We start from the raw sequence: 19,824 nt of genomic DNA on the forward strand, positions 1-19,824 counted from the left end.
GACTAATATGTCCGCCTTCCTGTTCAAACAAACGGAGACCGCCCGTGCGTACTGCGCATGCGGGGCGGGGAGGATAGGAAGGGGAACCAGCCCGGGTGAGCGCCGCGTTCTCTGAGACCGGAGACAGAAGGGGAGAGGAGACGTGCGCGCGCACGCGGGCGCCTAGTGCGCAGAATCTTTCGGATGGGGAGGTGGAGGAGGCGGTGCGGAGAGGCGGCGCGGAAGCGAGCCATAGGGAAGGAGGCGCCTTCCCCGGAGCTGGCTCCGTGGCTCGGTTCGGAGCTGCCTCTTCACCGCAGCCCTCGGAGGGGTGGGGCGGAGGCGGGGTTGCTTTGCTCCTCCGAGTTGCTGCGGTGGCCGTGGGGCTCTCGGGGCTGTTTTTTCCATCGCCCTGCATCCAGTCCTGGCTCGGGTCCCTTGAAGATTCTTACCAAAAGGAGAACCAGGCGCTTGAATGCCGTCCTTTTATGACGAAGACAAGATGTTTATAGGCATTAGTAAAAAAATAAATAAATTTTAAACGACATCTTCCGCCTTTCAAACGCTGACTAAGATTTCCCTGGGGAAAGGGGAAAAAAAAAGCAACTACTTGGCTGTTCATTTACCTAAAAGCTGGAAGGGACCTGAGTCAAATCATTAACGAGTGAAGATGATTTTGACAGAAGCCCCGAAGAGGAGAACGAGCCTTGAAACTGAGCTCTTGTCATTAACCAGAGGTTGTCACGGGGTTCTGCTTAATCGGTACGCCCAAAGGACAGTCAGACTGACACCCCGGAGGGAAATTTAGAGTTGTGATTTTACTCAAAATTACGAGGCTGAGAAAACTAGTCATTTCCTCCTTGTTCACAGGTTGCTTCATTGACTGTGCTGAAGGAGTAAAAGAGGTGTTACTCAATCTGCAGATGTCCTGATAAAATAACGTTGCCTATAAAAGGAAATCAGCCTTGTTTTATTTTTGCTAAATATTTATTATTATAATAATGCATGTGTATTTTATTAAATGTTTATTAGAAATAAATATTAAATTTTTACTTTATTATTTTATTCCATTTTCTTTATTCATTTTTTTTTTATTTCAAGTTTTAGATTCATCAGAAGGGAGCTCTGAGGATTTCACTATAAAACCTAAAGGGACTAGCAGTTTTCCTGTAACCAGCGTACTGTGTGTACTCCTGAACTAAAGTCAATCACCAGTGTGATTAGAAACCTTGTAGTTTGTGATTAGAAACCTTGTAGTTTGTATGGCCGTTTTTCCCCCGGGGTTTATTTAATTGTCTTTATTTAGGTAAGAATAGACCATTTAATCTCATTTCATTTCATTCACATACAATACACTACAAAAGATCCTGAACTACTTTGTATTTCGTTGTTGTTCAGTCATTTCAAATCCTTTGTGAACCCATTTGTGGTTTTCTTGGCAAAGATACTGGAGTGGTTTACCATTTCTCTCCAGCTCATTTGACAGATGAGGAACTGAGGCAAACAGAGGTAAGTGACTTACTCAGAGTCACACAACTAGTTAAGTGAGTGATGCCAGATTTAAACTCAGGAAAATGAGTCTTCCTGACTTCAGGCCGGGCACTCTATCCACTTTGACATCTAGCTGCCGCTTGTATTTCATAAATATCTTGTATTTATAAGTATGTCATAGAAGATTCTCAAACTACTTTGTATTTATTTTTGCTTATTTAGATTTATTTTGTATATAATTGTGTGTGTATGTCACACACATATGTATATATGTATATATATTTGTGTATATATACACACACACTTGTCTCCCTTGTTAGAATGTAAGCTCCTTGTGAGTAGGGATTGTTTCATTCATTGTATTGTATCCCCAGCACCTAGAACTTAATAAATACATGTTAATAACATTGTCCCTTTACAAAACTGAGATATTTTATTAAATTCAGTGACTTTTTGGACTCAAGTATTTAAAGTACAGTATTTGAATTTTTTTAAACTAACCATATGAATTAGCAGTGAGCCTAAGGATTAAAATAAATCCAGCAAGAGAGCTAAAATAAACTTACCAAACTCTGCCTCTCCTTTTGATTACCATTTTTAGGTGTTCTTAGGAATTTGTTGTTTCTCAAAGAACTTGGAACATTTTGACTTTGTTGCTAACTGTTAAGGCCCACAGTACAAAGAAGAGTTTGAGATGAATGGATAGCAAGAGTAATTATTGATGAATCATAAAATTTAGAACTGGAGGAGACTTTAGATGATCTAGTTTAATCCCATCACTTAATAGAATTAAAGAAATAAAGTGACTTACCCAAGAATTGACGTAGCCATTAAATGTCAGAGCAAAGAGTCAAACTCCAACTCTATTTTGTTGCAGCAGTCTTTCCCTGATACCTTGCTACACCTTGGTTTTTAGTCAAATTTTATAAAGCTAGATGAAAAGGTATATAAATCTTAAGGGTTGTTTGTTTTGGGGAGGAACTTTAAAAATCTAAACAGCTGCAAGGCTTTTCTAAGTATTTTCCCATGAGATTTGGAATCCAAGGCCCTGGTTTTGAATCTCAGCTCTGCTATTTATTAGCTGTATGAACTTGGGGCAAGTCGTTTAATCTTTCTGGGTAAGATGAGCTCTGAGCCCCTTTCAGTGCTAACTCCCTATTTTACAGATGAGGAAACTGAGGGAAACAAGTAACTTGTCCCGGATCACACAGCTAGTAAGTGTCTAAGGCCAGATTTAAACTCAGGTCTTCTTGACTCCAGTGCTCTATCCACTACACTACCAAAATTCTATGATATAGGATCTAAGTTTAACTTTTCATTCACTTTATATAACATGAAATAGAAGAAAAAACAGTGGCCTGGAGTTTTACCGCCAACTGTCAGTAGTATGGCATTAGGCAATCATTTAACCCAGGGGTTAGATGTGGCCTCAAGGCTGCAGATTCCCCACCCCTGATCTAACCTGTCTAAATCTCAGTTGCTCCATATGTAAAATGGGGGATAGTAGAAAGGATAAATGATTTCCAGCTCTCCAATTCTGTGATTCTAAAAGTCCTGTGAGTGTCAAGGGGTTGAGTGCTGATGCAAAAATAATGGCACAGATATATATTAAAATATAGCAAAATGAACATTCTGAGAAGTGAATTTCTATTACACAAATGTGCAAATTAGCCATACTTTTACATCTGGTATATTAACAAGCATAAATTATTCGTAGAAAAAAAGTTAATAATCTGCAGCATGACAAAAGTCCATTGTAAACTCCTAGGGAGGAAATAGGGTAATCAAAGCACCAAATGGGGGGCGGGGGGAAGACTTTGGTAGCATCACTAAAGATGAGGTGGTTAATGCTGGAGGTACAGAGACTTAAGAGGAGGCTGCATTGATCCAAAGGCATGAGGCAATTAACTTCTTGGAAGGGAATAGGTATAATTGGAAAATACCATTAAGGAAGAAAGAGAAAGCTTTGGCAGCAGACTTGTACAAAGCAAAGGAGACTTTAAAATTCCTCTGCATTTATTTTTGTGTTTATAAGAAGCTGAAAAGCAATGTGCAAATGCATTTTATCGTAACAAGTTTTTAAACCAGTGTATGTTGGTAGCATTTATTCTCCTAAGAAAACTGCTCACAGGGGAGGCTTATGGAAAAACAATGAATTATTCCATCGTTACCATGTATATCCTCATCAAACCTTCCTACTAAGAAGGTATGTACAAAACCTTTACAACGCTAAGATTAAAGGAAGCTCTCATATGTCAAAAAAATTGCCAAGTTATAAAGTTACCATATTCTCAAAGGCACCATATTGTACCTATGTTTGTATTTTACCAATTTCTTGCATTTTATTGACTATTCTATCTTAAGAACATACCATAAAATGCAGGTGCACACCATAAATTGTATATCAATTGTAATTCAGTACAGTAAATTGCATGTTATTTCAAAAATGCTTGCCACAAATGTGTAAAGAATGTGATGTGGCTGAGTTACTATAGGAACCATAGCTTTGTAGACAGTTCCAAGAAAGTAATAGGCTTAATGTAACTTTGCAAAAGTGCGCTTAAGAAAAAATACACACACACACACACACATATACACATATATATTTACTAGAATAAACTTCTTTTGATTTCAGGTAACTATAGAGAACAGATAATTAGTCACTGCAGCTAAAACATAGTTTACCTTTTTAAAAATTTTTAACAATATTGTACTTTTTTTCTAACATTTTATTCCTGTGCCCTGGGAAATAATCTGAGGGATATACATTTTTCAAGCATGGGAATACTTTGTTTAAATTGCAGGTCCATTTGCCTAGGGATAAACCATATAAAATCAGCCAAGCTAATCTTGTATGTTTGGAATCATAGGATTTAGAGTTAGAAGGTACCTTAGACATCATCTTCTAGTCTAACAGATGAGATAACTGAGACAAGGAAGTTAAATGACTTGCCCAAAGTTTTCCCAGATAGTAAATAGCAGAACTGGAATTCAAATCCACTTCTCTTGACTTTAAATCCTCTTGCGTCCCTCCTGTGAAGATATTCAGAATGGAAGGAAATAATCTTTTAGAGATTTAGACATAGGTGTCATAGCTCTCAACTTCAAGATGTTGGAAAAGACTCATTTCAGTATTGGTGCAGGGGGTAGGGGAAAGAAGATAGAGGGCCCTGGATCCAGAGCCAACTTAAAAGACTTCTCCCTAGTCACACTTTATTCCTGGAATGCTTGCCTGTGATATCTGTGTTCCATTTCTTCCCACTCTCCCCAGAAACTATAACTCTATACAACTACAAAAAAATTACCCTATTTATAGTGGCCCTGGTCCATCCCTTAAAGTAAATAGATTCTGGGGACATCCACACTAACACACATGGGCTCCCCAGGAAAGATACCCCAGGTTCAAGGTACTCTGTGGTTTACATCCATTTAAACCATAGCTCACAATCCCCTACTAATTCCTTCCTTTTAATAATGTTGCACACTACAGCAACTACCCTTGTATCTTTTTTTTTTTTGGTCTAGGCTGGTTCATTTCCTTGACCTACACTCACACTGTCACATTGGTAGTTCACAGAGGGAGAGCCACACTGTTGCAGCTCATTCTCTCAGGGTCCTAAGGTTAACCCTAGTGAGGAGATAACACTTCTACTATTCACAACTATAATTCCTGAGCCCCCATCAGTGTGCTTCTCATTTAACAAATCAGGCAGAATGAGACAATTAACTCATAATCAGAACATTTACTAAACAAGGCAAAATAAAAATAATTATCGCGTAACAATCTATACTCCTTCACTGATGCATATTGTATACGTGAGTAGAGAATGGACACAAATTTCTAGAACCATAGTAAGAAGCCACATGTGCTGGGCACACATGTGCCCAGGGAACCTCATGATTCTGAACTCTGGACTTTAATGTCTCTTGTCCCCTTCAGGGACAGTCTGCACAACAATTCCCTGATGAATTTGACTGATTCTGTACAGGCTGCTGTGCTCAGATCACTCCCCTTCTGGGTGGCTGAGACAGTGTTAAGCATTTTGAGCAAAACAGAAACCCTAAGCCTGGGATCCGCAGACATCTTCTAGGTCTGCTGTCTCATCTGGTATCTGAGGGGTTTTGACCTTTCAAAAAGCAAGCTCTGAGGTCTCTACCCATTCCTTGTCAGAGGTCTCCATTGAGCTCTCAGTTCAACTCCACTCTGAGCTCAGCTCTTCTTTGAACTCTCAGCTCAATTCAGCTCCCAGTAGCAGATGGAAAGCCTTGTTCTTCCTCCTGTCAGCTATTCCGAGAGCATTAGGGAACAATGTAGGTCCTGAGATGTGTTCCTCAACCCAAATGGAGGTCTTTCCTGGTCCTAACCCTGAAGATGCTACTCAGACCCAGTTTTGAGGTTTCTCACAACTCAGAGGTCCTACTGCTTCAAAGCAGAGTCTTTAGTATAATGTGATCCACTTCTATTTCATGGTGAAAAACCAAAATCCATTTTTCTTCCATCTAAGTAATAAGTAGACTATATAAATGTATATAATATATGTGTGTATATACATATACATATATTATATACATATATACATATACACACACATGCATACATAAACACATGTACACATAAACAACTATATGTATATGTGTATATATGCATATATGTGTGTATATGTGTATGTATATGTATGCCCTAAATGAACATCTTTTCTCTGTAGGGTTGCCTCCTCGGTGTTTCTCTAGCACCTGTCCTTGTTTTCTGCTCCTTTCTATTAATGTTGTTATTTTTGTTGTTCAGTCATTGCATTTGTGTCTAATTCTTTGTGACTCCACTTGGTGTTTTTTTTTGGCAAAGGTAGTACAGTGGTTTGCTGTTTCCTTCTCCAGCTCATTTTACAGATAAGGAAACTGAGGCAAACAAGGTTAAATAACTTGCCCAGGGTCATTCAGTAAGTGTCTGAGGCCAGATTTGAACTCAGGAAAATGAGTCTTTCTGACCCCAGACCTGGCACTGTATCTACTGTACCACCTAACTGTCCTTTCCATTAGTAAAATTGTCCAAATTAGAAAGAAGAACCAATTTACACTAGTCAGTCAAAATTAATGCAAAAAATAGATATATAAAGTAATAATGTAGTAAGAAAAGTAGCAATAGAACATTTCCTCAAGAAACCCTACAAATATATCCACTATCAGCGGGAAAAGTAAATTGGCTTAAGAAATGTTCATAGAAGGAAACAAATGTAGGGGATACCTACAGCTAGAGTGCAGGGACACAAAGCAGCCTTTTAAATCTTCTATAACTAGCTCAGTCTTTCTTATTTGCCTAGAACAGAGGAGCATGTTGGGGAAAAGTTGAAGGCAGTACCCCAATTTCACTCAACTTCTTTTCATTTTGAAGTAGAGCACTGGGAATACTTAGTCCAGTTGAGGGGTAAAAGAATTAAATCTAAAAAAAGATTTCTGATGCTAAGTCAGATTAGAGTTGAACTGATGGAGTTAGAAGAAACATTAAAAGAAAAGAAAGCAATAAAAGAGCAGATGTGATCTTAGTCTAGTCATCTGCTAGTTTATGGTGTAGTCTGGTTTAGGAAAATTGGTACACAGCCATCAGTTCAAAGCACTGCCTGAAAAGTGCACTTGTCCTCTACAGCCAAAGAGAGGCTTATTAACCCATAAGTAAATAGTGGACAGAAGGTGGTTCTGAAAATAACACCTCTCCTAAAGAATATAGTTGAGATGTGGCAAGTGATCAATGACCTGGGATCAGAATGGCATAGGAGATGGAGAAATGGTTGTGGTGCCTTTGAGAAATCATGCAATACTCTTGCATTGTGGTATAGTTGTGGTGCAGTAGAAAGACCACTGGGTCTAGAGTCAGAAGATCTGGGTTTTTATGTGCCTCTGATGTTTATTGCCTATGTGACCTTAAGCAAGTCACTTAATTTCTCTGAAATTAAATTTTTTCATCTATAAAATAAGGGGGTTGGACTATATGGTCTCTAGGATCTCTTACAGTTCTGAGACTGTGAGCCTATCATGGCCCCAACTTCTCCCTGAAACAAAGGTCCATTTTTTTAACATCGATATTCTTCCAATAATTTTGTATGGACACAAGTCATAGAATACAACAATGTCGGAAGAATTAAAGTTGTAGATCATCAAAAGGAAAATAGAAAGATCCAGGGAAGATGTGTGTATGCTACAAAATATTGTCAATGAAAAATTTAATAGGAGAAGTAGCATGAAAGATACATCAGGAATATATATAACAGAAAGAGAGGAGGTCAACTAATAAAATTAGAATGATCTATAAGCAATAGATAACCTCTTTGCTCCTTTGGCATCTGTTCTATTTCAAGAGATCTATAGAAAGAACCACCAGGTCATTAGATGAACCCATTGTAGAGGATTTATAGGAGGATGTAGACAAGAGTTAAACAGAATAAAAAGGTATAGATGGCTTTTAGTCTGTACTTAAACAGAGAGTAACCTCATCAATGAGATACTTTGAATTATCAAAGTATAAAGATTGATAATTCATTTTATAGGACAAATATTCTTTTTTTTGGAGGCAATTGGGGTTAAATGACTTGCCCAGGGTCACACAGCTAATAAGTATCTGAAGCTGGATTTGAACCCAGGTCTTCCTGATTCAGTACTCCATCCACTAAGCCACCTAGCTGCCTCTGAGGCAAATATACTTTTAATTCTCAAATATAGCAAAGAAAAGGCTGAAAAATAAAAATATAGACCAACATCAGTAATGAATATTGATAGAAATATAGTAAATATTGATAGTGTACAGCAGTATATCTTTTAAATTATTTATTACAATCAAGTAGAATGAATATTAGAAATATAAATATAGTTCCAAATTGGAAAAAAATCACTATTAAAAATCATATCAACAAGAAAAAAGCATAACCTGCTATCCATAACCATATGGAAAAATGCTCCAAATCACTAATAGAGAAATGCAAATTAAAGAAAGTGAAGTTTCAGCTCAAATTGGAAAAATTGTCCCAAAAAAGGAAATTACAAATATTGGAGGGGCTAAGGAAAATAAGCATATTAATGTACTGTTGGTGGAGCTATGAATTGGTCCAGCCATTCTGGACAACAATTATAAAAGATAATAAATAGGGTAGTGTAAGAACTCACCAATGCAATGATCAACCATGATTCCAGAGGAGTAATGATGAAGAATGCTAAATACCTCCTGACAGAGAGCTAACAGGCTAATGAAATATGCATTTTTGGACATGGCCCAATATGGGATTTTATTATGTTTGACTATACTTCTTTGTTGCATTTTCTTTTTCTTTTCTTTCAGCATGGGTTGGGGAAAGTTGAGAGATGAGAAGGAAGCAAAATGGTTGTTTGACAATTGAAACAATTAATTTAAAAAAGAAAGTATAATAATTAGATGACTATGTAATTAGCAGCAATGAAAGTCTTTAAGAAAATAAAGCTTCCATTTATTTGGAAAACTCCGTCAAGTATAGGAATAGAATGTCTAAGCCTTTGATCTTACTAGTATTGCTAAATCAGGAAGGTACTGCAGTGGACCTAGCCTATGTCCACTCAAGAATATTCACTCCAGATGAAATGGGTATTACAAGTACATACTATAAAAGAGCATCCAGAGAGATAGTGTGAGTACATCATGGTTTTGTGTAGCCTTAAATCCATCAGCATCTCTCCTAAATAGAATACAGCATGTCTTTCATGCTTAAGAGATTCTTCAGCTTTTCCTTCTTTAGATTTTAGCAACCCTCAACTTCAGCCCTCATTCCATCTAATCTGTTCATAGTGATTAAATTGTTTCTTTTGATTACTCCGCATTGTTCTGTGACTTGGAACTGAGCTTACAATTTACTAAAAGTAGTATGAAGCTCTTGCTTATAACTATAAGATCTGTTTCTACTTTTATGACATAATAACTGGCTCATAATGAAAGGAATTCATATTTTCAGTCTATTTCATATACATTCATGGTTTGCCTGCTATAGTGGTCAGTACTATCTGACTACTGACTGAAGCATTTCCAGTTACTGGGATATTGGTATTTCTCATTTGTTCTATTGTATCTTGGCTTCTTGTGGTACAAGAATATGAAGGAGAGCACCTGGCTCCACTGTCCTCCATGTCAGGCCAATCATCATGACAGCTTTGAATAGGACCAGCTGGCAAATCCATGCTGCCCTTTTGAGTTCTTTGACTTGAGGAGAAGTTGCAACATACTGTCAGGAGTGCTAATGCAATCAATGCTATCACAAGAGTCAAGTTCACCAACATGTCAAGTTTTCTTTCAGGCCTTTCTAGCTCCACATGGGAAGTCTCTGCTGTACAACTCCTTGGCTAGAAATTCCCCTACTTTGCCTCTGCTTTTGTCACATGCCTCCTGGCATTAACAATAGGCTGTACTTTGAATGAATGAATAAAAGGCATTTTAAGGCTTTTTTATGTGCTAGATGCTGAGCTAAGTAGGGGATGAAAATATAAGTAAGACAATCCCTATTCTCAAAGAGTTTAGATTCTAGTAGGGGAAGGCAACACATATAAGAGAAGGGTGGCTAGGAAGGAAAGTTTTAGAGAGGGAAGTTAAAGGGAATGGTGAGTGGAGTTATAAGACAATCATTGACATGTTCTTTCCAGAAATGATAGTGTTGATTTTGTTACTGTTCTCAGAGGTAGAGGTGAAAAGATAGGTGGGGTACACTTAGTGGCATGACATGGAGATACCCAGAGTAGCATGGTGAGCCTGAGACTGAGCAAAATAAAGTGAATGCTTGCCTATCAGATCCCAGGGTTCCAGGGCAGAAGTGGCAACTGGAATGCAGGCCACATGGCAAGCACATAACTTTGGGTAGGTTATTATTATTCAGAAAGTCCTACTCAACATATCCCACAGTGAGATGGAAATGGCTCTGGGATCTCTTGAAAGCTATGCCAATGAAGTGTAAGCTCTACAGTGAGAATGGCAGAGTGATGGGAAAGAGGACAGAAAGTGCTAAGATTCGCAGTCTTTAGGTCATCTATAAACTTTAATTTGACTGTTAGTACTCTAAATGTGAGATCATTGTCCAGTGACTTTGCAGCTGGGTGGTATAATAGAGGGATAGACTTGGAGTTAGGAAGATCTGAGTTTGAATCCCGACTTAAACATCTGTTACCTGTGTGACCCTGGTCAAGAAATTTACTCTATCTTAGTCCTAGTTTCTTTATCTGTAAAATGGGGATTCTCGTAGCACCTATTTCTCAGAATTGTTGTATCAAATGAGATAGCACATGTAAAACACCATATAAAGGTTAACTATTATTTTTGTTATATCACTGGAGAAGTTGAATCATAGAAATCTTGGAATTCTTGCTATAAACAAAACCAGAAGAAAGAAGTAAGTTGCAGCTAAATGGAAGGATGATTCATAAGTACTCTTTGGAGAGATTAAGAAAGGAGTTAGTGGAGTGGATTTTATTGTACAACCAAAAATAACAAGGGCCATTCTTTCATGGAATATTTGGTTATCACATATTTTGTTACTAATAATAAGTATTTGCAAAAAGACAACCATAAAAATAATTGCAGCTTCTGTACCCATATTGGTTACCGCAGATGAAGACATAGAGAAATTATATTAAAAACCTGATAAGAGTACATTAAACCAAAATTATTCTGATATTTGGTAGCTTCAGAGTAAAGGTGAGTAAACATTGGGAGGGGGAAAAATATATGGAAAGTATGGCTCACTAGCAAGGAAAGAATGACCAAAGGCTTGTAGATTACACAGAACTCTCATACTTTTATGACAACAACATGTGCTTTGAGGGAGAAAAAGTAATTGATAGGAACTGGACAGAGAAGAGCCATATAATATTATAAAAAATGAAATCTATTTTAATAGACAGGAAAAGACTTGTTATTGATGTTGGAGATATTCCTAAATCAGCTATCTGTGCATATTCATACCATCAACTTACCAGAACTAAGATCAGAGTTAGTTAAAAAAAAATCAAGAAAAATAATTAGAAAAAGATTGTTGTTTGTCCTTTTTCGAAGAGGACCAATGACATCACAGGGTGACTTGTGCACAAACTGGATTTAAGTGAGGCAAAGTTGCACGAAGTTGTTAGCCTCTCTCTCTCTTCCAGTGTCAGTGAAGTCCAGTGGCAAGACAAAAATCAAGACAACTGGGATCCAGTGGCAGGACTTGTGATTGACCTGGGATGCAGCAGATGATCTTGGGTGTCTCTGAAGTCTGACCAAGCTCTGACAGCGCCTGCTTTTCATGTAGTATATCAGTAAAATCATGTAGCAATCAATAAAATTAAAGATTATCTTGTAACCCATGTCTGAAAGTAAAATAAAACCTACAAGCCTGACAACTGCTTGGACTATAGGAAGTGGTCAATAAATATTTAGTGAATTGAATGGTTTGGGAAGTAGTAAACTACCTAAAAAGTTGATAGTGCCTGGATGTCTTATTAGAATTTTTAAAAGCAGAGATGTAGACCAGTTAACTTAATTTCTATTCCTGGCAAAATTTTAGGAGGCTTACTTCATGAACATTTAGAAAGAGAAGTGGTAGTTACTAAGAACCAGTATTAGAACGTCATGCCCGAATGACTTCATTTCTTTTTTTAAAAGCAGGGTTGTTAGTGTAACATATTAGGGGAATGCCACAGGCATAATATAACTATATTTTAGCAAGGCATTTGACAAATTCTCTCTTGATATTGTTGTGGACTGATAGAGAAATGTGGATTCGATGATAGATGCATAGACTGTTAGAAAATGAAAGGGGCCTTAGGAATTATCTATCTGGCTGTTAAAGTATAGTCATTAATGAACTGGAGCAAGGTCTACAGTGAAGGACTCCAGGGATCTGCCCTGTTCTATTCAACAGTTCCATCAATGACTTGAATGAAGGCATAAATGGAATGTATATTTATAGATGACATGAGCTATAAGGGACGAAAGACACATTATGTGACAGAATTAGAATCCAAAATCTAATAAAATGAAATTTAATAGGGATAAATGTAAAGTCTCACATTTGAATTAAAAAACAACTGTACAAGTATCAGAAGTCATATGACTAGAAAGCAGTTTATGTGAAAAAGACCTGGGGATTTCAATGAACTTCAAGGTCAATAGCAGTCACAGTATACGTCTGCCAGAAAAGCTCATACAGTCTTGGATTGAATTAATTAAATCTCATAGCTACAGAATCATAGATTTAAAACTAGAAAGAGCTTTAGTTCAATGGTCATGGTGTCAAACTCCCTCATTCTATAGGTGAGGAAATAAGGCCCAGAGAAGTAAAAGGACTGCCCAAGGTCACATAAGTAATAGGTGACAGAACTGAGATTCCCACCCATTGTTCCCATCCATTGTTTTTTTCCACTAGACCTCACTTTTGAAACCAGAATAAGGAAATAGTACTACTGTTTGTCCCGATCAGAATACATCTGGATAAGTAAGTTAATTCTGGGTACCCCATTTTAGTAGGGATATTGAAATTCTGGTGGATGGCCAGGGTGGTGGGAGAAGAGGGAAATGAGTTGAAACCATGCATATGAAGGTCACTTACAGGAATTGTAAATGTGTAACCTAGTGAAGAGAAGAGTGGGGGATGTGGAAGTTGTCTTCAAGTATTTGAAGGGCTATAATGTAAAAGTGAATGGAATTAAGCTTGTTTTGCATAACTCTAGTGGGCAGAACTAAAATTAATATATAAGAATTATTGAAAGGCAGATTTGGGGAAAGTTTGAAGGAAATCTTTTCTTTAATTAGAGCCATCCAAAATGATGTGGAGACAGATTCCCTTTCATATACTGGTTGGACAAGATGATCTCTGAGGTTTCCTCCAACCAAGATTCTATGACTCAATGATATGAGGTACATCCAAAATACTTAGTATATGGTTTCTGTAGTCACAGATCCTGAATTGAACAATTTAATTCAACACACATTTATTAAGCACCTGCCATGTGAAAGGACCTGTGGTAAACACTGAGAGAAATAAAGAGATGAAATAAAACACAATCTGTTCATATCCTCAGGTTGTTTACAAATTAAGTAGCAAGATAATTTTGACACATTAAAATACAAAAGAGAAAATAAACAAAAAGGTTCAGTTAAAAAAAAAAGAGGTAGTCATCACATGCATAAGTCTTTTTCCATATAGGAACCTCCAGACCAATGTTGCAGAAATTGGGTGACACTTTGAATGTTTTCTTATTTTATACAAAAATTTAGAATTTACGTAGATCAATAGAAGATAAATGTACCCTTCGCTTACATTGGGGTAAAGAACAAAGGAGTTGGGAAGAAGTGAGAAATCAATCACCTTGCCTCCAGATCCCTTCAATAAAAGCCCTATAAGCAAGGGGAAAAAATAATTTCAGCTCACTACCATATGTCATGTCTCTTCAATTTATTGAAACAGCCACACTAGAAGACACACACCCACACCCACCCACACCCACACCCACACCCACACCCACACACACACACACACACACACACACACACACACACACACACACTGCTAGAAACAGAATCATGAGTCTTAGGGAGCTAGCAGAGAAATGGCTAGTGGCGGGGGCATAGGAACTGATCCATAAGACATATACTATCCTTCAGCTACATGCCCAGCTGAGGATTAACATAAAACAAATAGTTCTGAGGGACCAGCCTAAGCACAGAAGTTGAAAAAGTTGTTGCTATTCAGTCCTGTCTGATTCTTCATGAGCCCATTTGGGGTTTTCTTGGAAAAGGCATTGAAGTGGTTCGCCATTTCTTCTCCAACTGAGGGAACTGAGACAAACAAGGTTAAGTGTCTTGCTCAGGGTCACACAGGGATCATTTGAGGCCCTATTTGAATTCATGAAGATGAATCTTCCTAACTTCAGGCCCAGCACTCTATCTACTGCACTACCTAGGTGCCTACCTTAATTCTAAAGCATACACGAAATCCTCTATTCAGACATTAATTACAGCATTAAAGGGCTTGAATCAAGCCCCTTGCCTTATGCTTCTCCAAGGCTAATTTTCTCCTAGACAGCATTAGAGCAGAGCAACATCAAAGTGGCCCCTAATGTGCACTAAAGTCCTCCCACTCCCCAAATTCCAGCCTCCCTCTTTGACTTGGCCAGTGGCCTTGGCCCAGTGCACCTGTTTATGGATCCAACTGAAGTCTGAGGCCTCTTTGTGCATTCTTCATCCTAACATGGCTGCAGCGGCCAGGGTAACTATCATGGTGGGTGGAGGATGTACCGCCCCCCTACCCAGTATTGACTGTCATCTCCCTAGCATAGGATTAAAAAACAGCTGGCATTGCTATGGATGGGGAAAACTGGCCAGAGTGAGAAAAGGAAAAAGAGCAAGAGGTAAATGAGGGGCTGGGGGCCCTGTCTCCTAAAAAAGGCAGCAATCTGATTGTCAACTTAGTAGCCCCTTTAACAGTTTCAATACACTGATCCCTTTCTTTAGATTGTTTTACATCAGGTGCTTTGTGTATTCTATAAAAGTAAAGGTACAGCATGTCAGCAAATGATTTTTAAAGTCTTTTCTACTTTCTGTGAATTCCTTTACTTAATACTTTTAATAGAAACAATACTTTCTTCTGTATTTTTTGAGTGAAATATATCAGTGTTTTAAAAATAAGAAAGTGTTCAAATCACTAATCTGAATTTGAGTTTTTCCACCTAAGAATATTAGTTTCGCCTCTGTGTATTTATTTTTTTCCCTTAGTAACACAAATATGGGTACTTCACTTTAAAGGTATTTTTTTCATTCTAGAAATTTAATTACAGCCATGTAATTTTTTACTCTTGCATTTTCTCAATAGTTTCTTCCTTGTGTTTGCCCTTTTTCTTTCCTACTTGGCGAGATTTGGCTTTTTGCTCAAAGATCTTTTTGCAATCTTTGTCCAATTTTAGCCTTGTGATAATCACCTTGCTGGGATGAATGCCTACATGGACAGTTGTATCATTAACCTTCTCCTGCTGTACTCGCTCAGTGTAGATCACATATTTCTTTCATTAAACCTGGGCTACCTTGCTAATTTGCTGTCTTTTGTAGTGTCCTCGAACAACCTGGACTTCATCACCTTTTTGAATGGGCACGATACAGACATTGTATGTCTTAGCTCCTTAGAAAGAGAAGACAATTTTCCTCCATATGTAGGAAGGGGCATTGAAATGCCTCTTGTGGTTCTTGCTTCAGCACAAAGGGATTGAACTTCATTTTGACCTCAGAGCCACCGCGGAACAGAAGAGCTAAAGATAACTTTTTTAAAAAATTGTTCTCATCAGACTATTATCACGTCTTGTTGAAAGTAAAGATACTTTGTACACCAAAATCTCTATACCCAAAGCTCATCTCACTGAACTTAGGCTTCCCATTTAGGATATTTGTGTTCATTATAGAAACATTCAAAATTCCATAGTTCAAATGGTAGTTAAGTTGTTGTTGTTGCTGTTTTTGATAGAAAAAGAGAAGTTCTACATGAACTTGTTGCCTCCCCCCAATAGAATATAAGCTCTCCAGGGCCTGGAACATAGTGAGTGCTTAATAAATGCTTGTTGATTGATTAGGGAATAGAGTTGGAAAATTATTTCCTTTACTGGTACAAATGGATATGACTTTCGATCATTTTTACCTCTAAAGGCTTATAAAAATCACCTCTGCTTACTATTTTCTACTTCTTAAGGATTTCTCCCACTATTCCCTTTATGGAATCAAGATTATCTAGTCAAAGCCCTACCTAAATCCTAAGTCATATTCCCTTTTACAGCAGCTCTTAGAGGATGTCCTCTGGATTGCTGGAAGATCTCCAGGGGTAGAGGATCTGGTATCCCTTCAGACAGCGCATTTGATTTGTGGAGAAATCTAATTGCTAAACAGTTTTTCCTTATGTTGAGCCAAAATCTATTTCCCTTTAGCTTCTACTTACTGGGCCTACTTCTGACCTCCTGGAGCAAGCATGACACATCTTATTCCTCTTCTATATCATAATCCTTAAAATATTTAAAGACTAATATCATGTCCCCCAAGTCTTGTCTTAATGTAAGCTAAATATTTCTATTTCTGCTTCTTTATACATCCCTTCCCCATTCTGGTCACCTCAATTCAACCCAATCAAAAAAGCCATTGTTGGGGCAGCTAGGTGGTGCATTGGATAGAGCACTGGCCCTGGAATCAGGAGGACCTGAGTTCAAATCTAATCCCAGACACATGATCCTCACTAGCTATGTGACCCTGGGCAAGTCACTTAATCCTGATTGCCTTGGAAAAAAAAAAAAAGCATTTGTTAAGCCCCCATTATGTTCACTCATTATGCTCAAGGCACTGTACTATATGTTGGGAATACAAAAAGAAAGCAAAACCAAAAAGTGTTCCAACCCTCAAGGAACTTGTAGTTTAAGAAGGAACTTAATAATTTGAAGTATAGCTCAAGGAGGGCAATCAGAATGGTGAAGGGCCTCAAGTCCATGCCATATGAGAATCAGTTGAGGGAACTGGGATTGTTTAAGATAGCACAGGTAAAGTTCAGGTAGCACATATTAACTGTCTTCAAATTCTTGACAGGCAAGATGCTGGCCCTCAATTGTTGTTAAACGTACTGCAGCTGTTTGGAAGAGAAAGGCCTCTCTGAGGAGCATATAGGACTGTCTCTCCAGCCCCTCCAGATTTTCTCAAATCTAGTGGAACAAACCTTTACTTCTGTGATGGTCATTAAGTGCATTTTTATAAGCTATAGAAGGCCCTGGGAGCAACTCTTGTTACGTTTCTTTGTGCCACTGCTTAAGTAAAACAGCTGCTTGATTGTGTACTTAATATTTCTAGTGCTTTATTCAATAGAACAGATCTTGAGTCTTGGCTCGAGACAGAATTGATGTTAATGTAGTCCTTGTTGCCATGGATACACAACCCCAGAATCCACCAGCTCGGATGTTTGGACCTGGAATTTCTAGAAGAAAAATGACAGAAGGAGTTGAGCCATGTGGGGAATTTAGAGTTTGAAATTCACTCCATCATAGGTCCATTTTGGTTTATAAAGCATACATTATCTCATTTAATTTCATAATTCTTGGTGTAGTCTAATCAGAACAGAATGAAGTGGAAGATTCACCTTCACATTAAACACTATACTTCTATTAATGCTGCATCAACTTTTTTGGTTATTATGTCACACTAATAATTCATATTGAGCTTGAAATCCACTAACACTCTCTGGTATGTTTAACAAGAACTGCTTCCTAGCCACATCTCCCCAGTCCTAAACTTAAATGTAATTGATTTTTTTCAAGATAAGTTATAAGGCATTATAAATTTATAGCTATTAAATTTTACTTTGTTTTCCTTAACAACTAATTCCAATCTATAAAGAATTTTTGGAAGCTGGTTTTGACATCCAGTATATTAGCTATCCCTCCAGCTTCATATCTACAAATTTGATGACCATGTCATCTATATCTCCATCCAAGTCACTGGTAAATGTTTTGAAAAACACCAGGCCAAGGATAGATCCCTGGGACTCTTCATCAGAAATCCTTCATGTTGGTAGTTGTCAAGACTTTTTGGGTCTGCTCAGTCAATCTACCTAACTGTAGATGATCACCAAGGTCTTTTTCAACTCAGTCTTTAGGTCTACTATTATCCAGTCCAAATTTCTCTGTCTTTCCATGAGGATAACTCAATATGTCTAAAATGGAACTTGCTATTTTCTCCCTCAATCCTCCCCACCTTCTACCTTCCTTATTACAGTAGAGGGCAACACTATCCTCTCAATCCCTCAGGCTCATAACCTAAGAATCATTCCGGATTCTTTACTATCTCTTGCCCCCCATGTCTGACCTGTTGCCAAGGCCTTTCCATTTCATCTTTGCAGCACCTCTTGAATATGCTTCCTTCTCTTTTTTGACATTACTGCCACTCTAGTATAGGCCATCATCACCTCACATCTGGATTATTAGAATAACCTGCTGGTGGGTCTACCTATCTCAAGTCTCCCTCCATTCCAATCTATCCTCCATTCAACCACTAAAAGTTATTTTCCTAAAGTGTGCCTCCAGGATCAAATACAAAATGCTGTTTGATATTCAAAACTCTTCATAATGTAGCCCCCTCCTGTGTTTTCAGTCTTCTTATTCCTTACTCCTTGACACATACTCTTTGATCCAGTGACACTGGCTTCCTGGCTATTCCATGAACAAGACACTTCATCTCTGATTCTGGACATTCTCTCTAACTGTCCTCCATGCCTGGAATACTCTCCCTCTTCCACTATTACTACTGACCTCCCTGACTTTCCTCAAGTTCCAATTAAAATTCCATCTTCAATAGGAAGCCTTCCCCAACTCCTCTTAATTCTGCTGCCTTCCCTCTGTTGATTATTTCCCATTTATCCTGCATATAGATTGCTTTGTATATGTTTGTTTGCATGTTGTCTCCCCATTAGATTGTCAGCCTCTTGTGGGCAGGAACTGTCTTTTGCCTCTTTTTGTATTCCCAGAGTTTAGCACAGTGCCTGGCACATAGTAGGTGCTTAATGTTTATTGGTTGATTGAAAGGATTCCTTTCGTTATTTCTTATAGATCAGTGATATTCCATTACATTTGTACAACATAATTTGTTCCACCATTCCCCAGTTGAGGAAAAGACACACACCTGCGTGCATGTGTGTACACACACACACACACACACACACACACACACACACACACTCCTTTTAGTTCCCAGTTCTTTGCATATGTGTGTGTCCTTTTCTTCTTTCTTTGATCTCTTTAAGGTATAGGTCTATTCATAACTTCTCAATGCATCCATTGCATCTCTTCTTTTTTCCCAGGCTCACAAATTATCCCTTTAATAATCTGTTAGAGATTTTTTTGTCAGGAGTTCAGTTTAAGCTCATACGCCTATTTGTCTGACAAATATAACTTCTCCTCTTTTTTTGAAAATTAGAACATTTGCTCAAACTCCATAAGTTTCGGGTTTGTAGGCTAATAGTTTGATGTGTCATATATCTAACTTCTTCCCTTTTTCAAAAATTGGCACATTTGGCCAACTCCAGTGTTGAAGTACTTTTCTAGTTCACCACAATTCTGAAAGATCAGCAATAGTGACTTAGTAATCACATTTGCAAGCTTTTTCAGTAACCTGGGATATTATTCTGAGCCAACTGACTTGAAGTTATAGAAAACATATAGGTACTCCCTAATCCCCCGCCACACACACACACACACACACACACACACACACACACACACTCTTTTGGTTTCAATTCCCTATTAACTATTTTTGTTATCTCCTTTCCAATCTGAAGGTCATTCTCCTTATTATAGAGAAAAATA

General features: G+C 37.9%; 1 pseudogene; it reads right to left on the bottom strand.

The window, feature by feature from the left end:
- Positions 1 to 15,294: 15,294 nt before the first annotated feature.
- Positions 15,295 to 15,724, bottom strand: LOC114054249 (annotated as a pseudogene).
- Between the last annotated feature and the right edge of the window lie 4,100 nt (positions 15,725 to 19,824).

Source organism: Vombatus ursinus, unplaced genomic scaffold, assembly GCF_900497805.2.
Source record: "Vombatus ursinus unplaced genomic scaffold, bare-nosed wombat genome assembly UNPS02014812.1, whole genome shotgun sequence".
In the NCBI taxonomy this organism is placed as follows: Eukaryota; Metazoa; Chordata; class Mammalia; order Diprotodontia; family Vombatidae; genus Vombatus; species Vombatus ursinus.